At 39.1% G+C, this 27,951-nt stretch overlaps 1 protein-coding gene across 6 annotated transcripts in view; it reads left to right on the forward strand.

The window, feature by feature from the left end:
• LOC131223826 (pentatricopeptide repeat-containing protein At1g09220, mitochondrial-like) overlaps positions 1-27,951 on the forward strand; it is a 40,543-nt gene that overhangs the window by 6,924 nt on the left and 5,668 nt on the right. The window contains exon 2 of one of the 6 annotated variants that reach the window (XM_058219335.1): positions 12,469-12,555. The exons of the other annotated variants lie outside the window; for them this stretch is intronic. The gene's annotated coding sequence lies outside the window, so the exon portion shown is untranslated. The remainder of the gene's footprint in view (positions 1-12,468; positions 12,556-27,951) is intronic. 6 annotated transcript variants of the gene reach the window in all.

Genomic DNA, 27,951 nt, shown 5'->3' on the forward strand with positions numbered 1-27,951 from the left:
CCAAACCTCTAATTCGTGGACACAAATGGATGTTTGGATGATTGGATGGGATGGATGAATAAAGGGAGGGATGGAATATTTGGAAGGTTGGATGGATGTTTGGATGATTGGATGGGATGGATGAATGGCTGGATGAATAAAGGGAGGGATGGAATATTTGGAAGGTTGGATGGATGTTTGGATGATTGGATGGGATGGATGAATGGTTGGATGAATAAAGGGAGGGTTGGAATAGTTGGATGGTTGGATGGATGTTTGGATGACTGGATGGGATGGCTAGATGGCTAGATGGCCGGTTGGATGGACGGATGAATTTTGGATGATTGGATGAATAATTGGATGGATGGATGGTTTGATGCTTGGGTGGATGGTTAGTTGGATGAATGAATAGGTGGATGGGATGGGATGGGATGGATGGTTGGATAATTGGATAGTATGGTTGGATGGATGGACGGATGGCATGGTTGGATGGATAGATGGGATGGACGAATGTATGTTTAGATGGTTGAATGGGATGGTTGGATGGTTGGATGGATGGATGATTGGATGGGATGGATGGATGTTTGGGTGGGCAGTTGGATGGATGGATGATTGGATGGGATGGTTGGATGTTTGGGTGGGCAGTTGGATGGATGGATGATTGGATGGGATGGATGGATGTTTGGGTGGGCAGTTGGATGGATGGATGATTGGATGGGATGGATGGATGTTTGGGTGGGTAGTTGGATGGATGGATGATTGGATGGGATGGATGGATGAATGATTGGATGGGATGGTTAGATGTTTGGGTGGATGGATGCATGGTTGGATGATCGGATGGGATGGATGGATGTTTAGATGATTGGATGGGATGGATGGATGTTTAGATGATTGGATGGTTAGATGGATGTATGGATGGATTTGGATAGTTGGATGGATGAATGGATTGATGGATGGGATAGTTGAATGATTGGATAGATTAGTTGATTGTTGGATGGATGGATGGATGGATGATTGGATGGGATGGTTGGATTGTTAGATGGATGTTTGGATGGGATGGATGGATGGTTAGATGTTAAATGGATGGATGGGATGGGATGGTTGGATGGATGGATGGATGAGATGGTTGGATGGATGGATGGGATGGATGGTGGATGGTTGGATGGATGAATGGGTGGATGGTTGGATCATCATGCATGTGTATTGTGTTTATATGCATAAATATGTAATGCATGAATACTTATGCATGTTTATTTGCTTGTTAATTAGTTTAATAAGATTTAAGTGATTGTTGTTTTACTATTGGACTAATTTCTTATGACAACATATACTTTTAGGCCCTATTAATGGAAATTTATTACGTATGCATTCTTTCTGCAATGTTTTGATTCCTAAATATACAAATATGTGTATTTTAGCATCTCCTAAAGTTTCACTAAAAAATTCCACCATTATTCTTATGTTTCACCATTTTTCCCCGCATTTCCGGTTATCGGTGATATTATCGGCAAAAATAATATTTTATCTTTATCTCCGACCAGTGAAATTTGTAGCGATAGCGACAACTCAAACACTGGAGCATACATCTTGTGCCCATCACGTGAATGAGAGTTTTCTCATGACACCATGTGTAGATGATTGTTATCTTCTCCTCTGCTTGAACGTGTGTGTTATGCGATGTGAAAATTAGCCTACTTGGTGTTGCCTTTACATTGCTTGGTAGCTGCTTCATTGATTTCGGCCTAAGGGTTTCTTCCATGTGATGCTATGGTACATCGGCCGAATCTGTTTTTAGCATGGCCGTATTTCAATCGTTACCCATTATCAGGCATGGGGCCACTAAGGTGAGTAGTTGACTCTGCCACGTGAGCAAGACGTGTGACATCCGTCCCATGACAGTAGCCAACTCGACTTACCTTTTTTGGGTTACTGATGACTTTTTCGAATTTGATCAAATTCGGCCATCAAAGCAACTGAAAGGATCTTCTGTTTGTCTTTTATTGAGATCTCGTTGCCAATTGGGATTATCTAAGTCGCTAGATCTGACACGGTTAGATTAGGGGTAAAATCCAGTATATAGATCCGCCCTTGTTCTATCCTCTTTATCTAAAGAATTGGCTTCCTCTGCAGCTTCTTTTCCATAGTAAACGAATGAAAGCTGTGAGCTTAACAAGAATCTCTTTATTTGGTTGATATTTTGTATTTATGTGGGGTCTCTGCTTTGACAACCTTGTCTTAATTAAGCCATGGTGATTAGCTTATTTATCTATTATGAGAAGTTAAGGAGTTATACTCATCAACAAATACAATTTGTTGACATTCAGGATTCCATCAACATGGGTCCCATGGCATGGTGATCTGAACTATTGATTTGATGAATTGGTGGGAGATGTCGTGGAAAGCTTTTGGATTTGTTCCCATCACTTATAATATGGTGGCCTGCAAATAAACAATTAGCAAATGAAGCAGCAGTCCACAGTTAACAGTAAAAAAATCCAATATCAAAGTGTTGTATCTTCATTGGGGCCCATCAGATCAATGGTTTGGATCACCAAACCATGCACTCCAAAATGAATGAATCCTATTCGCATTTCCCGATGAGTAGGACCCCAAAATTCGTTAACAGTTTTCTAACATTGCGGTAATCATGTGTTAAGCAGAAAACATCTGTAACTTTGACTGAGATCACTGATAAAGACAGTCAAATCCCTTGATCTTCTCCAACAAACCTCTCTTTTGTATTTTAAATTTCAAATCAAATGTTTGTTAGGATTTTGTATTTTAAATTTCAAATCAAATATTTGTTAGGGTTGTTATTTCCCTCTTTGTTTGTAAATTTAAATCTCTTGTAACTTACAATATCCTAAGTGTATATATATGCAATATACCTCTCAAATTTGGTCAGGAAGCCAGAATTCCAAACAATTCAATCTCTATCATGGTATCAAAGCCCTTGACTAACGTTTAATCCATATATTTTCTCCTATCTTATCCTCATGGCTTCCTTTTCTTCAAACTCTCATGTTGTTGCTTTTGTTGCTCCTAACCTTAGTCAACTTGTTTTGGCTAAGCTTGATGGGGAGAATTATCTCATGTGGTTATCACAAATTGTTGTTGTACTCAGAAGTAATGATTTGATGGGCATCGTGGATGGTTCAGAACCGTGCCCAGATAAGTTCCTCTCAGATGATCAGGGAAGACAGACCTCTAATCTCAATCCAGCTTTTCTTTTATGGCACAAAAAGGATCAGTATGTTCTTGGTTGGATTAGTGCCACTCTTTCTCATAAGGTGACACCCTCGGTTTATGGCATCACTTCTGCAAAGGCTGCTTGGACTACTTTATCCAACAAGTTTGCCTCTCAGTCCAAATCTCGGATTGGCCATCTGAAGAGAAGACTTCAGTCCCTATCTCATGGCTCTAGAAATTGCTCCACCTATCTAGATAATGCAAAGGAGATTGTGGCAGAACTTGGTGCAGCCGGGAAACACATTGATGATGATGATGATCTGATTAATTATATTGTCTCTGGTTTGAATCCTTCTTTCCGTCCTCTTATCACATCTCTTTCTATTGCTTCCCGAGATAGAACTATCTCTTTTGAAGATTTTCAAGCTGAACTACTATCTAATGAGCTCTTACTTGAGCACCAACTCAAAACCATTTCACTTGACACCAATAACTTTGCCTTCTTTGCCCGAAAACCCCAACATCAAAATTCCCAGCAGAACAACTTTCCTCCACGCTCCAACCAAAATTCCCAGCACCAAAACTTCACTAACCGCAAGCCCAAATATCCTGGAAAATCAAACTAGCCCTCATTGCAAACACCTTACCGCTCTCTAGCTCCTCCTAAACAGTCCAACCAGCAGCCTTATCAGTTTCCAAAACCCAATCAGCAACAGTAGCAGCCATTCAGCACCCCCAGATCACCCTGTCAGATCTGTGGCAAGTCTAATCATAGAGCTCTTGACTGTTTCCACTGCATGGACTATGCTTACCAAGGCCGACATCCTCCAGCTCAACTGGCTGCAATGGTTGCACACTCTAATGCCACACAAGAAGGTGAAGAGACTTGGTTTGCTGACAGTGGAGCTAATTAGCACATCACGGCCAATCTTGAGCAGATGACACTCCATCAACCTTACACTGGTTAAGAGAATGTTGCTGTTGGTAATGGACAAGGTTTGAGTATCCATAACACTGGTTCTACCATTTTTCATACTCTTACTTCCAAACTTAAACTAGATCGTGTTCTTCATTGTCCTCAAGCTTGTGCAAATTTACTTTCCATCAATCAATTCTGTCTAGATAACCATTGCTTCTTTATACTCACTGGAACTCACTATTTTGTTAAGGACAATCACACGGGGCAGACATTGCTGGAAGGCAAGAGTAGTGGTGGACTCTATCCTCTCAAGTTGCGGAATTTAGATCTCAATAAGCCGCTTGCTATGGCAGCCATTGTAGGAGTTAAAGCACCTGTTTCAATTTGGCATTCTAGATTAGGGCATGCTTCCAATTCAGTTGTATTGTTTTTGTTGAACAAACACTCTCTTCCTTTTGTTGGTTCTTTAAATAATTCTAATGTTGTGAACCTTGCCAATTTGGCAAAAGTAAACAACTTCCTTTCTCTAATTCTATGCAAACTTCTAGCTCTCCTCTTGAGCTTATTCATTCTGATGTGTGGTCTTGTTCCACCAAATCTCTTGGTGGTTGTTGTTATTATGTTATATTTATTGATGATTTTTCTCGTTATTCTTGGCTTTATCCTATTCATAACAAATCAGATGTGTATGTTTGCTTTGGTAAATTTAAACTCCTAATTGATAATCAATTGTCGTGCAAATTAAGCAACTTCAAACTGATGGAGGTGGGGAATACACGTCCAAACACTTTCAATTGTTCCTTTAAAACAATGGGATCCATCATAGAGTCACCTATCCACACACACCTCAACAGAATGGAGTGGCCGAGAGAAAACATAGACACGTCACAGAAATAAGGTTATCTTTGTTGGCTCAATCTCACTTATCTACTACTTATTGGGTTGATGCTTTTCTTACAGCCATTTTTCTCATTAATCGGCTACCTACAGCTATTCTTGATAATCAAACTCCTTATTCTAAGCTCATTGGTACAGATCCTAATTATTCAGCCTTGCGATCTTTTGGCTGTGCATGTTATCCTCTCCTACGGCCTTCCTCCTCTAACAAACTGATGTTTAGAACTAAGAGGTGTATTTTCCTAGGTTACAACTCCAATCAAAAAGGGTACAGGTGTCTTGATCCTTTTTCTCATAGGATATATGTGTCTCGGCATGTTGTGTTTAATGAATCTAAGTTTCCTGCAGTTGAAGAAGTGCAATCCATCTCTACCTCTAACAGCATGTCTTCCTCGATAGGTACATCTCCTCCCATTCCTTTTATTTCAAATTTTGATTTATCTCATTCTCCTCCTATTTTTTCCTCATCCTAATCCTTCTCTTACAGTCACTGAAACACCTTCCTCTACCGAATCAGATTCTCCTCCTACCAATATATCCACTTCTGACCCTCCATTTCAATCTATTCCTTTGTCCATTTCAGCTACCCCTGCACCTTGCATACCTTCCTCGCCTCCTATTAACACTCAACCTCCAAAATTGCATCCTATGACCACTAGATCCCAAACAGGCACCCTCAAAACCCGTGAGTTCCCTAATTTCACCTCCTTCCACTCCACTAAACACCCACCTATTGCTTTAACCTGTACTATGGTACCTCTTGAACCTAGTTCTTACAAACAAGCATCTCTTGATCCGGCTTGGTGTCATGCCATGCAAGAGGAGTATGATGCTTTGATGACCAATAAAACTTGGGTTCTCTGTCCTAGACCTGTTAACCATACTGTTATTGATAACAAGTAGGTTTACAAGGTGAAACAAACCTTAACGGGTGAGGTTGATCGATTTAAGGCAAGGTTGGTTGCTATTGGCTATCAACAAGAAAGTGACATAGACTATACTGAGACTTTTAGTCTAGTCATCAAGCCTGCAACTATTGGATTGTTCTTACTCTTGCCATTCAATTTGATTGGACTATCACTCAGCTGGATGTTTCTAATGCTTTCTTAGATGGAGTGTTACAGGAGGAAGTATATATGGAGCAGCCTAGAGGTTTTGTTAACTCAGAATTTCCTGATTATGTCTGCAGACCTAAGAAATCGCTTTATGGCCTGAAACAGGCTCCTCGGGCTTGGTTTATGAAGCTGTCCCAGTCACTCTTGGAGTTTGGTTTTACCTCATCCATTGTGGATTCCTCTTTGTTTGTTTATCACAACGATAATGTTCATTTGTTCTTTCTCATTTATGTTGATGACATCTTAGTGATCGAGACACATCAGACCATGATTTCTTCCCTCATCAGTCAGCTCCAGCTTCAGTTTAAGATGAATAACCTTGGTGACTTGCATTTCTTTCTTGGCATTCAAGCTCACAGGGACTCTTCTGGTTTACACTTGAGGCAGACTAAATATATTAATGATCTTCTCCATCGCACTAAAATGGCAGGAGCTAAACCTTTTCCCTCACCATGTTCATCAGGACTTCGGTTGTCCCTTACTAGTGGTGAGCCACTTACTGCTGATCAAGTGACAGAATATAGGCAAATGGTTGGGGCATTGCAATACTGCACCCTCACCCGTCCAGACATCTCATTCTCTGTCAACCAACTCTGTCAATTTATGCACTGTCCCACTTCCTCTCATTGGTCTGCAGCCAAAAGAGTACTAAGATATCTTAAGGGGACTATTCATCATGGCTTATGGTACACAAAAGGTCCTCTGTCTCTTCAGGCCTTTTGTGATTCTGACTGGGTAGGGAATCCTGATGATCGTCAATCGATTACAGGCTATGGTATTTTCCTTGGCTCATGCTTGGTGTCTTGGTCAGCTAAGAAACAACCTGTGGTGGCTCGGTCCAGTACTGAAGTTGAGTACCGAGCTCTTGCCTTTGCCACTGCCGAGTTGTATTGGATACGGATGCTCCTGCAGGCTCTTTGCATTCCACTTGCTGCTCTTCCTATTCTCTGGTGTGATAACATTGGTGCTTTAGCCTTGGCTTCCAATCCTGTTTTTCATGCCAAAACTAAGCACATTGAGGTGGATTTTCATTTCATTCGGGAGAAGGTTGCTAACAAGGATATTTCCTTTCAGTTCCTTTCCACACAAGACCAGCTTGCTGATGTGTTCAATGAGGGGTTAAGTTAAGCTCGGTTTTGTCTTCTTAGAGACAAGCTGCAGGTGTGTCTCCCCCCCCCTCCAACTTGTGGGGGGATGTTAAGCAAAAAACATCCGTAACTTTGACTGAGATCACCGATAAAGACAGTCAAATCCCTTGATCTTCTCTAACAAACCTCTCTTTTGTATTTTAAATTTCAAATCAAATGTTTCTTAGGATTTTGTATTTTAAATTTCAAATCAAATGTTTGTTAGGGTTGTTATTATGTTGTTATTTCCCTCTTTGTTTGTAAATTTAAATCTCATGTAACCTATAATATCCTAAGTGTATATATATGCAATATACCACTCGGATCTAGACAGGAAGCCAGAATTCCAAACAATTCAATCTCTGTCATCATGTGTGCAATGCTTCAATCATTCTAATTGATTGACAGATTATTAAAAAATTAGGAGTCATTCACTCTCAACTTCAAAATTCTATTCCCAGTGTCTTCTACTCTAGGTTGCACTCATGCTTAGGAATGAGAAATTTATTGCTAATTAACCACCTTGATAGGCCGATGATTATAAATGTAAATGACAAAAAAGAAAGGGGAAGAAAAAAAGAACTCCTTGATCTTGGCCTCTTTATTGGAAATCCAACTAGGCAATTTTTGTTTTCCTTTTCTTCTTCATTTTAGTTTTAAGGTTTCTAGTTTTGGAGTTATATAGTCTTTGTGTAAACACACATGTTGAGCAGAATCTGGTTCATATTGTCCTATCTTCTTCATATTCTCTTATTTGTTACTCTTATGATAATAAGAAATCTAGTATCCTTTCTATGTTTTACTTTCTTCAACTAATTTAGGAATCATGCACTCTCAATTCCAAAATCGTATTCCCAATGTCTTTTACTCTAGGTTGCACTCATGCTCAAGAATGAGAAAATTTAGTGCTAATTGATTTCCTTGATACTTGTTGCCTACGGCTTGACTCCATTAACATTTGGCCTGCTTTATTGGATGTCCAACTATGCAAATTTGTTTAGTTTTTGGTAGTCCAAGCTTTCAAGTTTAGATTTAGATTTTTATGGTTGTTCTTTTTTTTCTTTTTTTTTGTAGGAATACATATGTTGAGTGGAATCTGTTATTTGCCACTCATATGATGAGACATCTAGGATCCTTCTTATGTTTTGCTTTCTTCCACCTAGCTAGTCTCCCCTTCCCCGAATCTCTTGATCACTAGGTCCATAGATGTCGAGCTTGGATTGGCCCCAATCAAGAGGTGCAAGTAATTCATAGAAAGCGATGTCAATTTGCAATGCACAGAGAAAAGGGCTTCTTGAATGACTTCCACACCCATGATTATTCTTTTGGATAAATCAATCCCTAGAGTTGATACTGCTTCAAAGAAGTATGTCTTTTGTAGCATCTAATCGATCAGCAAAGGTTTCACGTATGATGATAGTATCATTTGCAAATTGGAGATGGGTGATAAAGCTTTTGAGGTGTTCACATTAGATGTCAGTTCCAATAATTTATTGATCCTTTGTCAATGATTGAGAAGGGAAATCGAAAGTGGATCTTGTCGACAAAGAGCCCTTCCTCTTTAATATAACCTTTAGGAGATCCATATATCAAGCTACAAAAGTGTGTTGTCCAAACACATGATTTGATCCACCTCCACTTGTTCCCAAACCCCCAAACTTTGAAGAATAAATAATAGGAAAGCCTAATCCACTCGATCGCATGCTTTTTCCATATCGATTTTGCAACATTTCTTAGGATGCCTCTCTGCTTTTTTTTTTTTTTTTGGGTTCCACACAGTGTTCGCAATATCGATACTATCGGCCGATATTATCGGTATCGCGGTCCAACGATACATAACCCTTTGGAAGATACTAAAAAATTGAAATTTTTTACAGAATACTTTGTATCGATCGAAATATCGTCAAATATTGTTCGATATCGCTAAATATCATGCGATATCAACGATACTATCACTTTTATCAGGATTTTATTACTGTTTTCAAGAAATTTGCTATACAACACCTAGTGGGGCTTCTGTAGCCAACTCTGGGATGTTGGGAGAGCATCATTATCCGAAAAACAAAAATGAAAAAAAAAAAAGAAGAAGAAGAAGAAGAAAAACTTTCAACGGTAGATTTCAGTACCTATGAAGAAGATCGCCTTGATCGGAAGCTGTGCTTGATGGGCCATTCGAATTGAACCCCTCTGATTTGGAGAGATTTGGGCGTGAAATCTGTCGAAATCCTCAAAATCATCGGCATTTGGGAGAGATTTTAGGGTTCTGGAACCCTCTCTACTTGGAACCCTCTCTACTTCGAAAAAAAAGGGCCCCTAGCCCTTATTTACAGAAGCGGATCGACTGGTGTATCGCACATCACCGACTTGGATCGTGTGTTGATGTCACGAAGTTATGTGGGTCCTATATGAGGTATTTGTTATATCGAAACCGTTTGTCCATTTGGCGAGCTCGTCGCAAGGCTTTAGCCGAAAAATAAGATAGATCCAAAGATTAAGTGGACCACACTGAAAAAAGTAGCGGGATATTGAATGTCTACCATTGAAACCCTTCTGGGGTCACAAAAGTTTTGGATCGATATGATATTTGTTTTTCCTCTTCATCAAGGTCTTTGTGACCTCATGAACAGATTGGATGGAAAACAAACGTTATGGTGGACCCTACGAATGTTATAACAGTGAGAATCATTGTCCTCACTGCTATTTGTGGTGTGGTCCGATTGAGCTTTAGATATGACTCATTTTTGGGCTCGTGATCTAAAATCATCTCTCCAAATGGATGAACGGTGTGGATATAATAAATACATTATTGTGGGGCCCATGTAACTCTGATCTCTTTGAACTGTTTGTACAACTCGAGCTCCGCGATCGTCAGCGCTCATCTTGGCGCCTTCGCATGAAGTTCCTGCGCTGGAAACTTAGGTGGGGTCCACCGTGATGTTTGTGAGAAATCCACCCCGTCCATTCGTTTTTTGAGCACATTTTAAGGCATGAGGCCAAAAATGAGCCGGATCCAAGACTCAAGTGGGCCAAAAACGTGAGGATTGAAGGTCCACAGTTGAAATATTCGTGGGGCCACAAAATTTTTGAATTAGTCTAATATTTTTGTTTTCAATTCATCCCAGTAGTAATGACTTTATGAACGGTATGGATGGAATGTAAACATCACTGTCGAACCAGGGAGATTTCAACTATAGGAATTTCCCTACCCACCTTTTGCTTTAGTGCGGCCCACTTGAGTCTTGGATCCTGCTCAATTTTTGCCTTAAGTCTTAAAATAAGCTCACAAAACGGATGGACAAGGTAGATTTCTCACAAACATCACGGTGTGCCCCATCCTGCGAAAGGATTTAGCAGGAAATCCATTCGCACGACACATACCCACACGTTGCTGGTGTGTGGTACACCAGCCCATCCACACCCTCCATCCATTTTCATAAGTCATTTTAAGAGCCCAAAAAGGATACAAATGTAAGCTAAGTGTACCACACCATAAGAAAATGTGGTGGCAATGATGTCCACCATTAAAGCTTTTTAAGGCCTACCGTAATATTTATTTGCCATCCAAATTATTCATAAGGTTTGACAAACCTGGATGGGAAAACATAAATATTAGCTTGATCCAAAAAATTTATAGCCCCAAAAAAGTTTAATGGTGATCATTCAATGGCCACTATTTTGTGTGGTGTGGTCCACATCTACCAGAAATTTGTAACTGCCTCATTTTTTAGGCTAACCCCTAAAATCAGGTTGCAAAACAAATGGACAATGCGGATACGACGTGCATGCATCGAGGTGGGCCCTATTGTTATCCATGGTAGCATTAATTCATTAAGGCCTTTCACGGCTCCAAGAAGTTTTCGACGATAGCATCAATTGCAACTATTTTCACTTGCGTGGTCCTCATAAGTTTGAATGAAGGGAAAAAACAATTATCAGCTTGATCCAAAACTTTTGTGGCCCACTAATGGTCAATCACCATTGCTTCTTATGGTATGGTCCCCTTGATTATTGGATATTGATGGGGACATCACGCGCACACGCGTACGCACGCCGCCCCTTACGCACGTATGCTAGAAGGAGGACCCCACCATCGATTTGGATCGATGACGACGTCCAGGGAGGGCCTCCTAGTTAGGAGACGAAGTTTTGATTCAAAAGAGTGGGCCCGACAATCAATAAAAGCCTACCATGGGATCTCATGATCGTAGCCCACTAGTCGGATTGATTTCATATTTTAGGCTTTGTTTATTGTTATTATTTAGAACATCATGAGTGCTTTAGATTTCTTTGTTTGGTTTTAATTTTAGTTTACTTCATCGCCAAGTAATAGGTTGCGCACCTGGCGCGAGTTTTTGGGTATAGGTTTTTCCTATAAATAGGCACCCCTTGTAGTTCTTTTGATTCATTGAAGATTACTAAAAATTTTGCGTTTTCCTACTCTCTGAGTTGTGAAGCCTAATTGGGTGCGAAGTCCTCCCTTCATCGAAGGGCTAACTACCGTGGTGCGAAGCCACATCTATCTTGATCCGCCCCTATCTTTTATCATCCATACTTCCCACCTTCTTCCATCCATATTTCTATTCTCCTACAATCATCTACGCTTCAAATCCATCTTCTATTGTAGCCGTTTTTCTCTCTATAACAGATTTCTAGAATCTGGCCCTACAGGAGGGCTGAAACTTCGGCGGACCACCACGCACAAACCGTGTATCGGATCGAGCTGAGATTTGGGGGTTTTGGGGTCCATCCCTGACCAACCAGGGCCAAGGTGACCTTTTTCTGAATAGTGGGCCACACACATGTGCGGCCGTGATCACATGCACGTGCGTCTGGGCCATTGTTGCTGTTCGTGCGTGGGAACTGTCTTCCAGTTCAGGTTGTCTTCTTTACCCTCTCATACCAGTTTTTCATAAACCCTAACCCTAGATTACATTATCCTTAATTTATTTACCCCTTTTCTCACCCTAGGGTTCCTTGAATTGAAATTGGTGAGTCCCTTATATTAAGGACTGATTGTTGTGCATGTGTGGATGATTACTGCATATCTTTTGAGCATCGTTTGGTTTATAATTTTAACAGATCCAGCCCTAACATGTGTAGGCTTGGACCCGCATAGATTCCGCTTAATTGAATAGTTTGGACTTTCATGTGGGATATGGAATTTGTGTAATTGTTTCTGAACTAACGTGATCTTAAGCCTGAAATCTCGCACATCATATTTGAATTTCATGTCCTGCATCAGATATGCTTCATTTTTTGGATAATGTCCTAAAATGACATGAAAAAACGGATGGACAGGGTGGATATTGAATACACACATCATTGACAGGTATGTTTCTAATTTCTAATATATCTTTTGCTTTTGAATGCACTGGTTATGTTTTCACACATATCTTTATACATTTATAAATGGTATGCATCATATTTGAGAATATTTACCTTTGTTTAATCAGATAACGCATAACTTAGGACTTTATACAAAGGAAATTTATTATGTGCACTTCTTTTTTGATATTTTATGATTTAAAAGTGTGTATTAAGGTCTTTTTAAATAATCCCTGAAGTTTCATAAAAAAATTCAACCATTTTGCCAATGTTTCCCCATATTTTCCAAAAAGTGCAATAAATTATGCGATACAAACAATATATCCCGTGCGATAACCGATACGTATCTGTATCCCAAGGTTGCGATACATTGGGCGATACTGATATTTCGAATATTGGTTCCACATACTCTATTGCTATTTAAAAATACTATCCATGATTTGCCTCCCATTATGAAGGTGCCTTGAAATGGTGATATGATGAGACTTGTGATCTCTTTAAGTCTGTTCGATGAGACTCATTAGAAATTTATATAAGCTTCTTGCCAAGTTAATTGGGAGAAAATTCGATACTTACCAAGCAACTTCTTATTTTGGAATAAGCATGATGAACATGCATTGATGGTAAAAGCACGTGGTGAAAAGAGCCGCTCTAGACACCTTGTTGCCCTTTGTAGCGAAGATTGCCCCTTTAATTTCTTTCACATCAAAGTCCCTCTCCATCCATTGTGCTTAATTGGGAGGAATAACTGTAAAAAGAAACGTTGTCTATAGTGGTCATCTTGAATTCTTCTTTTATACAAAGATTCAAAAAATATTCAATAAAAGATTCTTCCATGTCACTTGACTCTTTGATGCATCTGCCACCCATGCAAATCTTAGATAGAAGATCCCTTCTTCTTCTTACATTGGCGATCCTACGTAAGAAATATGTTTTTTCCCCATGTTATAGGCAAGTGGCCCAAGAAATTTTCCTTTGCAACATCTCTTCACATTTGTGAATTTAAGAAAAACAATTTTATCACCATTCACCATGTCAAGGTGTTTCAGCACAAGAGATCTGATGAATAATGCATTGACTTTTTACATAGGTCTGAAAATCCATTTTAAAAAAATTCAAAAGTATTGTCAGATCTAAATATAGACAAATCTGCACCAAACTGAGTTTTTATTTCATTATAAAAATTTTGAAATACATGAAAGACTTATAACCTATGTTTCATGATATATAACCAGGTCACTCCAGAAAAATCATCAATAAAGAAAACACAACACTTGAAACGTAATGAACTAGGGACTCGAGTTAGTTCCACACATCACAATGAACTGATTTAAACAAAACATCACTCCTAGTATTGACCCTAGATGGAAAATGAGTTTTGTGATGTTTACTGAGCTGGTACATTTTGCACCCTAAATTCGACATCTTCGGAAGGGATGGAATGAGAGTTGGTAATTTCTAGAGAGATGGATGACCCAAAGGACAATGCCACCGAATTATTAAATCATCGGGAAGCACTGCAACACTTATTGATTCCCTCTCCCAATAATACAGTCATTCCTCTCACAACTACCATCGTCCTGCCTGTCTTGACTTCTTGAAAAACACAATAAAAAGAAAAGGAGACAACAACTTATAGATTTTGTTAGTTTACTTTCAAATAAAAGACTAAAAGCAAATTCAGGGACATACAAGAAGAAAAGGACACGGATGTATTGAGCTAAGTAGTACCAAGTCCAATGATAGTGGACGAGGTGCCATCAGATAAAGTAACATACGTATTTGAAGAGACGATCAAAAGAAGAAAAAATTGTGATTCCTCGAAATATGATCCGACGCTCCAGAATCGATGATTCAGGGAGAGGGATGAGATGACAAGAGGTACACTTTACCAAACTGAGCTAGAGTTGTTGTTGAAGTGGAAGTAACATTGTTGAATGTAGAGGTTGAACGTAAAGCTACTAGAAGAGAGAGATGTATATTCTTCCCATGATAGTGTAACACTAATGTGATCACCACTGACATTCAATGAAGTAGAAGTGCTCGGTCTACCATCAATAAAAACATCGTCCATCTCAAGAGCTTAATTAGCCTTTATAACTTTGTCATGGAGATCCCCACAAAAATTCACAGTATGATTCGTTAGACTACAATAAGTGCATATGCGATCTCCTCTACCTCTATGACCACCTCCACATCTCCTTGGCAACCTACCACTTTTGCCACCACACCTGTTGGATCACCATGGCCCCTAGGCAAACCAATGAAACTGGATGAAGTGGCCAATGGAGCTTTATCAAAACCGTTAACATGAGAACTTTCAGATTCATTTGCAAAAGGGACTCTCTGAAGCATAACACAAACTTTTGCAACTGAAGGGATTGATACACCACTCAAAATATAATCTTTAGTCGACTAATATTCTTTTGACAAAAGTATCACTAGTTTCATATCCTCCAATTGTTTCTTCATAAAAATAACATATGGGCCAATAGGATGATATATTGAGAGCTCTTCCCACATGCCAGTCAATTTGGAAAAAGTACTCACGAAGGGACTTATCCCCCTTTTGGAGTGAGAACATTTCCTTGTGCAATTGATAGACCTAAGAGATGTTCTGCTCTAAGTACATCTTTTTCACGGTATCCCAAACATCTTTTGTAGTGTTCAAGAGCACCAAATTAGAACTCACTTTGGGTTCCATGTTATTCCACACCAAGATCCATTTTGGGCATCATCACGAATCCACTATCTATATCTAGGATTGAATTCCTCCAATTTAGATTTCGTGAGGATCATTTTCCCGGGCTAAGAGAGACACTCCAACAGATTTAGCCCAGAGAAGATAATTCTTCCCATTCAACTTTATGGATGTTATGGGCACATTAAACAGAGGTTGGGGCATTTCTCTATAATGAGGGACCACTAACCACACCTTTTGGCTCTATAGCTACTTTGGAATCAATTCACTTCGACTTATACAAAAAACGTTGATCTATACTCGGATTCATGCAACTATACCTCTCAACGATAATATATAGAAATTTCTAGCCCTTCATCAACTAGAATCTACTTCAATATCATTCATACATCTCACACAATGTAATGGATAGACAAAACTATATATATATATATATATATATATATATATATATATATATATATATTTCAAACACTGAAAGAAAGCAACATAAACATCACTTTAACAGAAAAATCAGCAAGCCTATCTTCAAGTTGAGGCTCCTACACTCCCTTCTATGAGCAATTCCATTTACTTGACGAAAAACATAGACTGCACGAAAAAGTCGAGGAACACTCTTTCCTTAAGGTCGATCAACGCACCAAGGTTTTGGGGGTCCTCCAATCTTGATCAAGAAATTAGGGATTTGAGAAGAAGATATTTGGGGCCTAAATCAAATCCAATGATGCTCTAATACCATGTGAAAACATGTGAAGAGAGATAATCTACTAGGAATAGGGAATAAAGAAGAGAAAATAAGAGAAAGGAAGAAGAAAGAGAGACGAAGAGAGAGGCTGCACTCACAATGCCTCCACACGGTTGTTTTTTTAGGATTTAGGAAGAGATGAAGAAGAAAAGAAGAAGAACAAGAGAAAGGTGTGAGAGAAGATAAGCATATTGGGAGAGAAGCTTCTTAGTGTGTTAAGGCAACAAACCTCCACACCTTTTATTATAAGGCTAAGAATACAGAAAACATACTCCGTAAGAGCATACAACACTACACACACACATATACACCCAAGAAGACACAAATATACACACTACTCTTTCTATACTCCCCCTCAAGTTGGAGCATAGTTATTGATCATGCCCAACTTACTAGTGAGACGAAGAAGAGCCTCCCGATTAAGAGACTTGGTAAGAACATCGGCCAACTAGTCTCCAGTGCGAATAAATGGAATTCCAATTTCCTTGTTATCCACTTTCTCCCGAATCAAGTGACATTCAATCTCAATGTGCTTCGTGCGCTTATGGAACATCGGATTGTTGACAATATAAATGATTGCTCGATTATCGCAATGTAAAGGAATATGACTTGGGGGGATTATAATTGTGTTCTTATAAGAGAGTTTGAAGCCAAATAAGTTCACATGTTGCATGAGCCATTGTCCGATACTCAGCCTCAGCAGAAGATCGCGCCACAATGGATTATTTCTTACTCTTCCAGGTGACAAAGTTGTCACTAACAAATGTACAATACCTAGATGTTGATCGTCGATCATGTAAACTTCCAGCACAATCAACATCAGAGTAACCAGATAGATGAAGCTGGCCATGTTGTTGAAATAGTAAACCTTTGTCTGGGGAATATTTGAGAAACCGAAGAATACAATATACCGCTGTCAGATGTGTGGTACGTGGGGTATGCATGAATTGACTTACAACACCCACAACATGCGAAATATTTGACCAAATAATAGTGAGATAGATAAGTCGTCCAACTAGCCACCGGTACATCCTAGGATCAGAGAGGAGCTTACCGTCATCAAGACCAATTTTATGAGTAGCATCCATAAGTGTGGCAACAGGCTTACATCCTAGCATCCCAAGTCTCTAAGAGAAGATCAAGTGCATATTTTCGTTGAGAAAGCACAATTCCGGACTTAGATCGGGCAACTTCAATGCCCAAGAAATAGCGAAGGGCTCCAAGATCTTTGATTTCAAATCGAGTCTTGAGAAAGGATTTAATGGCTACAATTTCTCTAGTATCATCTCCCGACAACACAATGTCATCTACATGGACAATCAACACCATTATCTCCATGGACCGACAATAGATGAATAGGGAATGATCAACTTGACTGTGAGCAAATCCAAAGTCCAGAAGAGCTCAAATGAATTTATTGAACTAGGCGTGTGGGGACTGTTTAAGACCATAGATAGACTTCTTAAGGTGGCACACAAGAGGAGAGTTAGAAGGCATAGAAAAACCTAGGGGTTGATCCATATAAATCTCTTCAGTGACATCACCATATAAAAAGGCATTCTTCATATCAAGTTGAAACATGGGCTAAGATAAGTTCACCGCCAAAGAGATGACCACGTGAACAAAATTGAGCTTGGCCACAGGATAATGTCTCAAAGTAGTCCGTGCCATATGTTTTAGCCATTTACAACTAACTGTGCTTTATATCAATTGGTTGCTTTATAACAATCGATTGAACCATTTGGATGACACTTGATGGTGTAAACCCATTGATACCCAACCGTTTGTTTGCTTGCAGGTAAGGGAACCGATTCCTATTTACTGTTCTTCTCCAGTGCTTGCATTTCTTCCATCATAGCTTTAGTCCAGTCAGGACTACTCATAACTTCCTTCAGATTATGAGGGGTAACCGAGGAGGATAAGGAAGCTGCAAAAGATTGGAAAGATGGTGAAAACTGGTGATATGAAACAAAATTGCTAATGGGATGCTTTGAGCATGAATGGGGAGGTTTGCACAAGGCAATGGGAAGATCATCGGGAGAGATAGAGTTTATACCCGAATCGCCAGTTAGAGCAGATGAAATGATGGGTTGCTAATCAATGGAGGATTTAGTTCGTTGGTGATACACAAGGATAGACTTTGAGACATGCTGAGTGGGAGTATCTAGGCTAGATATTAGAGGGGATCTCAAGTTAGACTGCGCATGCTCCTTTTGACTGGTAAGACGAATATGTAGATATTTTCCTTCATTGGAAAAATACGGACTGTCTTTAAAGAAGGTCACTTTGGCGGATACAAATCTCTTATCGGTCAGAGGATCATAACATTTATACCCTTTTTGTGATCGGGAATAACCTAAGAAGACACACTTAATGGCCCTAGATTCATTCAACTAGTGATTACTACCATCAAGAATCTGAACAAACCCATACACCCAAAAATCTCAAGGGGAAAAGTTAAGGGTTTATCATGTGGATACAAAATTTCGAATGAAGACGTGTGATAATATTCAAGAGGGAATGCAATTAGTTAGAAACACAGTAATAAGCAAGACATAATCCCAAAAACATTTAGGAAGATTCATACCGAGTAAGAGAGCGTGGGTGACTTCAAGAAGATGGCGATTCTATTTCTTTCTCCCAAAAACAACTTAACAGATTAAGCCCACTACAAGTGGTTATTAGCATTCAACATTATCATTGTGATAGACAAGGGATGGGATTCTGAAGATCCTAAACTGAAGCTCGAACTAGTCTTGTCCTCCATAGGGGCCCACAAAGACAAACCCAAAGGGCAAATCACTCAAAGAGAGGCATAAGAGGCAGAAACACAACAATTTCATAGAAAACTGAGATGTAGATGGTGGCCTAGAAGTCCAGAAGCTGCAAAGACCAAGAGATGGCTGAAACAAGTAACAAAAGCTGATGCAGGACAATTAACCACTTGCTCTAAAAGCTTGAACTGATAGAGCATGGTGAATTAATCCCTTTATCTCATAGTCTAGGCCCCATATCACATGAGTCAGGACCTCAGCCGAACCCCCCTTGTGGGCCCCACATCACATGGGTTTCGCCTCACACAAGCCACCCACCTCGCACGGGTGGGGCCCGCCTCACACGGGCCACCCACTGCGAGTGTGTTCCTGCATCCCACAGGAAACCCCACTCAAACCCAGTGTGAAAATGCCCTTGCATTAATCACCCTAAGTGAGGAGTCTCGAACACGAGACCTCCCACTCTGATACCACTTTGATGCAGGATAATTAACCACTTGCTCTAAAAGCTCGAACTGATAGAGCATTGCAAATTAATCCCTTTATCTCATAGCCTAGGCCCCACATCGCAAGGCTTAGAACCTCGGCCGAACCCCTCTTGTGGGCCCCACATCACATGGGTTCTGCCTCACACGAGCCACCCGCCTCACACAGGCCACCCACCGCGAGTGTGCCCCTACATCCCATAGGCAACCCCACTCAAGCCCGGTGTGAAAATGCCCCTGCATTACAAGCATTTCACAAGAGCAGGCTAAGCACCATAGCATACACTGTGAGCTTTGGTGTATGTTTAAACCCACCAGGGCCCAAAATCGGCACTACCGGTCCACGTTTTGGCATCAAAACACCACCAAATCCACTCCTCATTCTAAAATGGCACCCTGAGTAAGTCAAGTGTTTTAAATATCGACGATATCAGCCGATATATCCCACGATATATCTTGTATGCCACCTGTGCGATACAAAACACACAAGTAGTGCCGATATATCCCACCTATTCGATCCAGTGAGCATTTTCGATTTCCAATCCATGTTTTTGCTGTAAATCACGTTAAACTAGTGTCAAATTGTTACAAATCTATGATTCTTCATATTTTTCATGAAAAATCATAGATTTGTAACTTCGATTTTCAGATTTAGGGGAGATAGGTCAACTTGCGGAAAATTGAGAAAAATCGAAATTTCTCAATTTCTCACAAATCAGTTGGAATCTTTGTATCTAAACACAAAATTAAACATGTAACTTGATCCTGATCTAGTGATTCTTCTTTTGCTTTTGAATGCATTGCTTGTGTTTCCATTCATGTCTTCTTACATTTATAAATTCGATGAATAGACTTCAAATATGCTTACATCAGTTCAGTTGGAAAGCGCATATATTAGGACCCCATACAAAGGAAACCCCTATTATGTGCACTTTTTTTTGTAATGTTTTGATTTCTAAATGTGTATTGATGTCTTTTTCAACAATCTCTGAAGTTCCATTGAAAAAACCAACCAATTTCCCAATATTCTCATGTTTCCCAACAACAAAGATATGTTACGCGATACAACCGATATATCTCATTCGATAACCGATATGTATCCGTATCCCAAGGGTGCAATACATTATGTGATAACGATATTTAAAACATTGGAGTAGGTAAAGACAATGGATCACCCACCATGCGAAAAGCACCCAAAATAGCTACCGATTCGAGGAGAATCAATGAAACTAAAAAATTTGGGGGTTTTCCACCGAATGTAAAAACTGGTTCAAACAAACCTCAAATGGTCTAAGAAAATCTTGCAAAATTCTCCATAATCAAATCGAGATGTATTAAACTATGTCATTCTCGATCAAAATAAGGCCATACAAACTGTACATATGCTGACGTCAACAGAGGAACCAATCAACTCGAAGTTTTAGGCTCTGATACCAAGTTGGTTTTTGAGGATTTAGGAAGAGAAATGAAGAAGAAAAGGAGGAGCAAGAGAAATGTGTGAGAGAAGATAGAGTATTATTGAGAGAGAAGCTTCTTAGTGTGTTAGGACTATAAACCCCCCACATCTTTTTTTGTTACTTAAGAAAGGAAGCATAGACTAATGCTAAGGGCCTAAATGCTATCCAACATGTACAATAAAGCCCAATAGCCCGAACAGTTCAGTTGTATGACCATTTAACAGAGATATTGGTGTATTTTTAAGATTTCATTTGCATTTATTTTGATCTTTACAATTATAATAAATGGTCTATAAATAATAGCTAATAGAGCGAGAATAATGTGGAAAAAAAATAAAAAAAAATAAAAAAAATCTCCTCTCATTTCTTCCTCTCCACGTCATCCACAATGTAGTCTCTTGAGTTTAACATGGTATCAGAGCCATGATACGTTTCTTCTTTCCCATCTCAATTGTTTTTCCTTCCCCCTTTTCCTTTCTTACAACTTTGTCATCAAAGTACACATATATCCAATTGTCCTGTGGTGCACCATATCCTTGGAGATAAGTATATCTTTTAGATCTCATTTGCATTTATTTTGAGCTTATCAGTTGTAACAAGTGGTTTATAAATAAGTGCTAGTGGAGAGATATATGAAGAAAACATTCATTTTCCTTTCTTTTCTTCTCCAAATCTTCCATAATGTACTCTCTTGAGTTTAACACAATTCGTTACTATTGATAAATTGAATCGTCTCATGCTTGTTGCTACCCTGCAATTGCCTAGTTCCAAATGAGAAAAGGATCATGTTAAAATCACCCCCAATACACCAGGGGCCATTTGACAACACAGATATGTTATCTAGTTCCTCCCATAGTTCTTCCCGTTTTAGTAGGATCATTGGGCCCATAGACACTTGTGAGGGTCCAGATGAAACCACCCTCCTTGGAGAATTTGTTTAATATCAAGAATTCGCCATCAATTTCACTTTCAATTTCCACAACCCTCTCAATCCCAAACCATGATAGATCCCCTGATTTACCCGTAGCTGGGAATTTGTAAACCAAGCCATTGCCCTAAACCCCATAAATAACAAATACCTTCCAATGGAACTTGTTTCATATTTGACGCCTAGGTAAGTAGAATATCAACTTTTCTTTCTATGATGAACTCCTCGACAGCAAGCCCTTTCTCTTGCTTCCTCAATCCGCTCACGTTTGTAGATAGTAGCTTTATTGAGGCACTTTGGTATCTTGGTTCACTCTCCCCAATTTCTTCCAAGAGAGCACATTACCACTTCTATGATGGTTAACAGAACATTTGAGTTTTAAAGTCTTGGTTCTCTCTCTCTCTCTCTCTCTCTCTCTCTCTCTCTCTCTCTCTCTCTCTCTCTCTCTCTCTCTTTTCACGGATTTTCTATCTGAATCCTCCAGACAACTGAATAATCTATTTAGGCCTTCTAGACTTTATAAGATAGTCATAGTTTCCTTCCAAAAATTAACGTCTTCTTCACCGGTCAAGCTTCGAAATCAGCTATAGATTGAATTTCGAGAGATTTAGTTTATTACCAAAATGTCTCTTAGCTTTCATCCAGTGTTTTCATTGTCGACAAGAAATCGATAATATCGGCGATATTATTGGTGTCACTGAACCAGCGATATCGAAACCCCAAATTTTCGTTTCTCTTCCAAATGTCGACGAAATATCGGCGATATTTTCGATTTTATCGAAAAAATAGCTATCGTTCTCCCTATTATTGGAAAAAAAATTGAAAAAAATATAAAATATATGTAGAAAAAGCTCTCTTACCTTCTTTTTTTTTCTCAAGATCTACCTGCGAAAGTGGCTTTCAGCTAGATTTAGTTGGCCGATCACTGTTGATAGCTCCGAATTTTCCAAGATAAGAAACCCTTAAAAAAACAAACCCTTTTGTTTTCTTCGAAGAAAGAGATTTGAAAGAGAACTTGATTTCACCGAGATTTACGGGGATTTGGGTTCGGATTTGAAAAAGAAAAAGAAAAATTTCTCGAGAGATTTTTTACGGAAAAAGATCGAAATCTCATCATCATTGCAGATTTTCCAGAGAAGAACAGAGAATTTCATAAAAACGAAAGCTCTCTCGCTCTAAAGTTTTAAGGGAATGCGACTTTGGCTTTATTGAAGATGGTGCGGCCCTCATTGTGGGGCCCACGTTGATGTATTTATAATAAATCCATGCCATCCATACGTTTTTCCAGGTCATTCTAGGATACAAGCCCAAAAGTAAAGTAGATCTAACTCTCAAGTGGACCATATTCTAAGAAAGGGTGGTTGTTAAAACTCCACCATTAAAAACTTACTAGGGCCCACCGTAATGTTTTTCTAATGTTTATATGCCATCCAACCTATTTATAAAGTCACGTAAACATGGATGAAGGGAAAAGTACAAATATCATGTTGATCCAAAACTTTTATGACCCATGAAAAGGTTTTAACGATCAATCACCACTCTTTCTTATGTGATGGTCTACCTATGATTTGAATTTGCTTTAGTTTGACTCATATCCTAAAATGAACTGTAAAAATGGATAGACGGCATGGATATACAATAAATACAACAAGGTGGACCCCACTAAAAGTGTTGCACCATTCCACGGCCGCACCTAATCCCATTGGCTCAAAGCGGTTTGGAACCTACTACGTGGGTGGGATTCCATAGGGCCCACCTGAATGTATGCATTGCATATCCACGCTGTCCATCTATTTTTACAGATTATTTTAGGGAATGGCCCCAAAAATGAAGGAGATAAAAATCATTAGTGGACCACACCAAAAGAAATAGTGGTCACTGAACGACCACATCCAGCTTGTTTGGGTCTCAAGGGTGGGTGGCTCGGTGCTATGTAGGGTCCATTATGATGTGATATATTTTATCAATGCCATCCATTTATTTTGCCAAATAATTTTAGGGCATGAGCCCAAAAATGTGGCAGATCCGCATCTCAAGTGGACCACACCAAAGGAAGCAGTGGTGATTAAACACCCACCATTAAAAACTTCCTAAGGCCATTCTAATGTTTTTTTTTTTTTGCCATCCAACCTCTTGATTAGGCCACACAGACTTGGATGAATCGAAAACACAATTATCAGCTTGATTGAAAACTTTTTGTGACACCTAAGAAGTTTTTAATGGTGGGATTTAATCGCTATTGTTTCCTTTGGTGTGGTCCACTTGAGATTTGGAACTACCTCGTTTTCGGGACCATGTACTAAAATGATATGCTGAAATGGATGAATGGGATTGATTTCTCGCATATATCATGGTGGGCCCATGGAACACTGTCCAGTAGCCACCTCATTATTCACAACATGATAAAACGCATGCCATACAGTGGGTACCACAAAGTCCTTACACCACCAGGACGTGATTTGGCTAGTGACGTTGCCACTGGCAAGATGGCTAGTGGTTGGTGCTATGTGGGCCTAATCATGATGTATTTATTTGATCCACACTGTCCAGCCATTTTTTCAAATCATTTTAGATCTTGATCCAAAACATCACGCATATATAACTCTCAGGTGGACCACACCACAAGAAATAGTAGTAATTGAATGTCCACCATTAAAAACCTCCCAAGGTTTGGTTTAATGTTTATTCGACATCCAACCTGTTGATTAGGTTATATAAACTAGTTTGATATAGAACTTGTGGCCCTTAAGAAATTTTTAATGGTGTGTAGTCAATCAACACTGTCCTGTGATGTGATCCACTTGAGATTTGAATCTATCTATTTTTTGAGCTTATACCATAAAATGATCTAGAAAACTGGATGGATGCGTCAATATGTTAGACAAGTGCCATATCCAAGCCATCAATCACCAAGTATACCAATATATAGATTCCATGTCCCAAGGAAGGTGTACTTTTTTAGTTCATTAACTTTTACATGTCCTAATTATTATATGCTAGCTGCATTTGTATTATATGAACTCATTTTGATTACAATCGAAGCGATTTCTTATGGCAGCGCATGCTTTTTGAGCCCCATTAAATGAAAACTTATTATTTAATGCATTTTTTTTTTGTAATTTTTTTATTCCTAAATATGCAAATATGTGTATTTAGGCATGCCCTGAAGTTTTACTGAAAAATTCCATCATTTTCCCCATTATACACATATTTGCATATTTAGGAATAAAAAAATTACAAAAAAAATGCATTAAATAATAAGTTTTCATTTAATGGGGCCCAAAAAGCATGCACTGCCGTAAGAAATCGCTTCGATTGTAATCAAAATGAGTTCATATAATACAAATGCAGCTAGTATATATAATAATTAGGACGTAAAATTTAATGAACCAAAAAAGTACACCTTTCTTGGGACATGGAATCTATATATTGATATACTTGGTGATTAATAGCTTGGATATGGCACTTGTCTGACATATTGACGCATCCATCCAGTTTTCTAGATCATTTTATGGTATATGCTCAAAAAATAGATAGATCCAAATCTCAAGTGGACCACATCACAGGACAGTGTTGATTGATTGCACACCATTAAAAATTTCTCAAGGGCCACAAGTTTTATATCAAACTAGTTTATATAACCTAATCAACAGGTTGGATGTCGAATAAACATTACACTAAACCCTGGGAGGTTTTTAATGGTGGACATTCAATTACTACTATTTCTTGTGGTGTGGTCCACCTAAGAGTTATATATGCCTGATGTTTTGGATCAAGATCTAAAATGATTTGAAAAAAATGGATGGACAGCGTGGATCAAATAAATACATCATGATTAGGCCCACATAGCACCAACCACTAGCCATCTTGCCAGTGGCAACATCACTAGCCAAATCACGTCCTGGTGGTGTAAGGACTTTGTGGTACCCACTGTATGGCATGCGTTTTATCATGTTGTGAATAACGAGGTGGCTACTGGACAGTGTTTCATGGGCCCACCATGATATATGCGAGAAATCAATCCCATTCATCCATTTCAGCATATCATTTTAGTACATGGTCCCGAAAATGAGGCAGTTCCAAATCTCAAGTGGACCATTCCAAAGGAAACAGTAGCGATTAAATCCCACCATTAAAAACTTCTTAGGTGTCACAAAAAGTTTTCAATCAAGCTGATAATTGTGTTTTCGATTCATCCAAGTCTGTGTAGCCTAATCAAGAGGTTGGATGGGAAAAAAATCATTAGAATGACCTTAGGAAGTTTTTAATGGTGGGTGTTTAATCACCACTGCTTCCTTTGGTGTGGTCCACTTGAGATGCGGATCTGCCACATTTTTGGGCTCATGCCCTAAAATTATCTGGCAAAATAAATGGATGGCATTGATAATATATATCACATCATAATGGACCCTACATAGCACCGAGCCAACCACCCTTGAGACCCAAACAAGTTGGACGTGGTCATTTAGTGACCACTATTTCTTCTAGTGTGGTCCACTAATGATTTATATCTCCTTCATTTTTGGGGCCACTCCCTAAAATAATCTGTTAAAATAGATGGACGGCGTGAATATGCAATGCATACATTCAGGTGGGCCCTACGGAATCCCACCCACGTAGTAGGTTCCGAACCGCTTTGAGCCAATGGGATTAAGTGCGGCCGTGGAACGGTGCAACACTTATGGTGGGGCCCACCTTGTTGTATTTATTGTATATCCATGCCATCTATCCATTTTTACAGTTCATTTTAGGATATGAGTCAAACTAAAGCAGATTCAAATCATAGGTAGACCATCACATAAGAAAGAGTGGTGATTGATCGTTAAAACCTTTTCATGGGTCACAAAGTTTTGGATCAACATGATATTTGTACTTTTCCCTTCATCCATGTTTACATGACTTTATAAATAGGTTGAATGGCATATAAACATTAGAAAAACATTACGGTGGGCCCTAGTAAGTTTTTAATGGTGGAGTTTTAACAACCACCCTTTCTTAGAATATGGTCCACTTGAGAGTTAGATCTACTTTACTTTTGGGCTTGTATCCTAGAATGAGCTGGAAAAACGTATGGATGGCATGGATTTATTAGAAATACATCAACGTGGGCCCCACAATGAGGGCCGCACCATCTTCAATAAAGCCAAAGTCGCACGGATTCCATTCCCTTAAAACTTTAGAGCGAGAGAGCTTTCATTTTTACGAAATTCTCTCTTCTTCTTTGGAAAATCTGCAATGAGGATGAGATTTCGATCTTTTTCCGTAAAAAATCTCTCGAGAAATTTATCGTTTTCCTTTTCAAATCAGAACCCAAATCCCCGTAAATCTCGGCGAAATCAAGTTATCTTTCAAATCTCTTTCTTCGAAGAAAACAAAAGGGTTTTTTATTAAGGGTTTTCTTATCTCAGAAAATTCGGAGCTATCAACAGCGATTGGCCCACTAAATCTAGCCTAAAGCCACTTCCGCAAGTAGATCTTGAGAAAAAAAAGGTAAGAGAGCTTTTTTCTATATATTTTTTATATTTATTTCAATTTTTTCCAATAATAGGGAGAACGATAGCAATTTTTTCGATTAAATAAAAAATATCGCCGATATTTCGTCGACATTTGGAAGAGAAATGAAAATTTGGGGTTTCGATATCGCCGGTTCAGCGACACCGATAATATCGCTGATATTATCGATTTCTCGTCGACAATGAAAACACTACTCAAGACACGTGTCATGTTTCCCCAAAAGAGAGACGCTCAAAATCCACTCTAACCATAAAAGCGTGGTGAAGGACGAGCATGTGTAACTTTAAGTTGTTGTGCAAACTTGCATCCCGGCACGCGTGGCGCCTAGTCAAGACCTCCAAAAGCCTTCTTCTAAATCCTCAAACCAAGCTTATAGAGATGTGAGCAGAGTGGGGCCCTTTTTTTTTTCCCTTTAGGATAGCTTTTTCATAAAACTTTGATGGGCATATAAATAGAATTCTATTTTTGTCCATTTCTTTACCGGAATTTGTTCTATCATGCCCCATTTGGAGTTAGCCCATTGCTTTAGCTCTTCCATGGAGATCTTGCTTAAAATCTGAAGAACAAACCAGCACCTCATGGAGCCAAGCTGTTCTCACCAAAACCAGATTCTCGCCAGCTTCCACCAATGCAAAGGATCAGGTGTAGAGAATGAGAGCAGTCATGTCACCTGGGATTTCCAGAACTCCTTGAGTATTAATTTGAAGGAGAGCATCCTTAGATAAACATGCTTCCCTTATTGTTCCTCTAAAGCTGCGGGATTTCTTTCTTGGTATGGGCATAACTCGTGTATTTG

The sequence above is a fragment of the Magnolia sinica genome, chromosome 13 (genome assembly GCF_029962835.1).
Source record: "Magnolia sinica isolate HGM2019 chromosome 13, MsV1, whole genome shotgun sequence".
Classification (NCBI taxonomy): domain Eukaryota; kingdom Viridiplantae; phylum Streptophyta; class Magnoliopsida; order Magnoliales; family Magnoliaceae; genus Magnolia; species Magnolia sinica.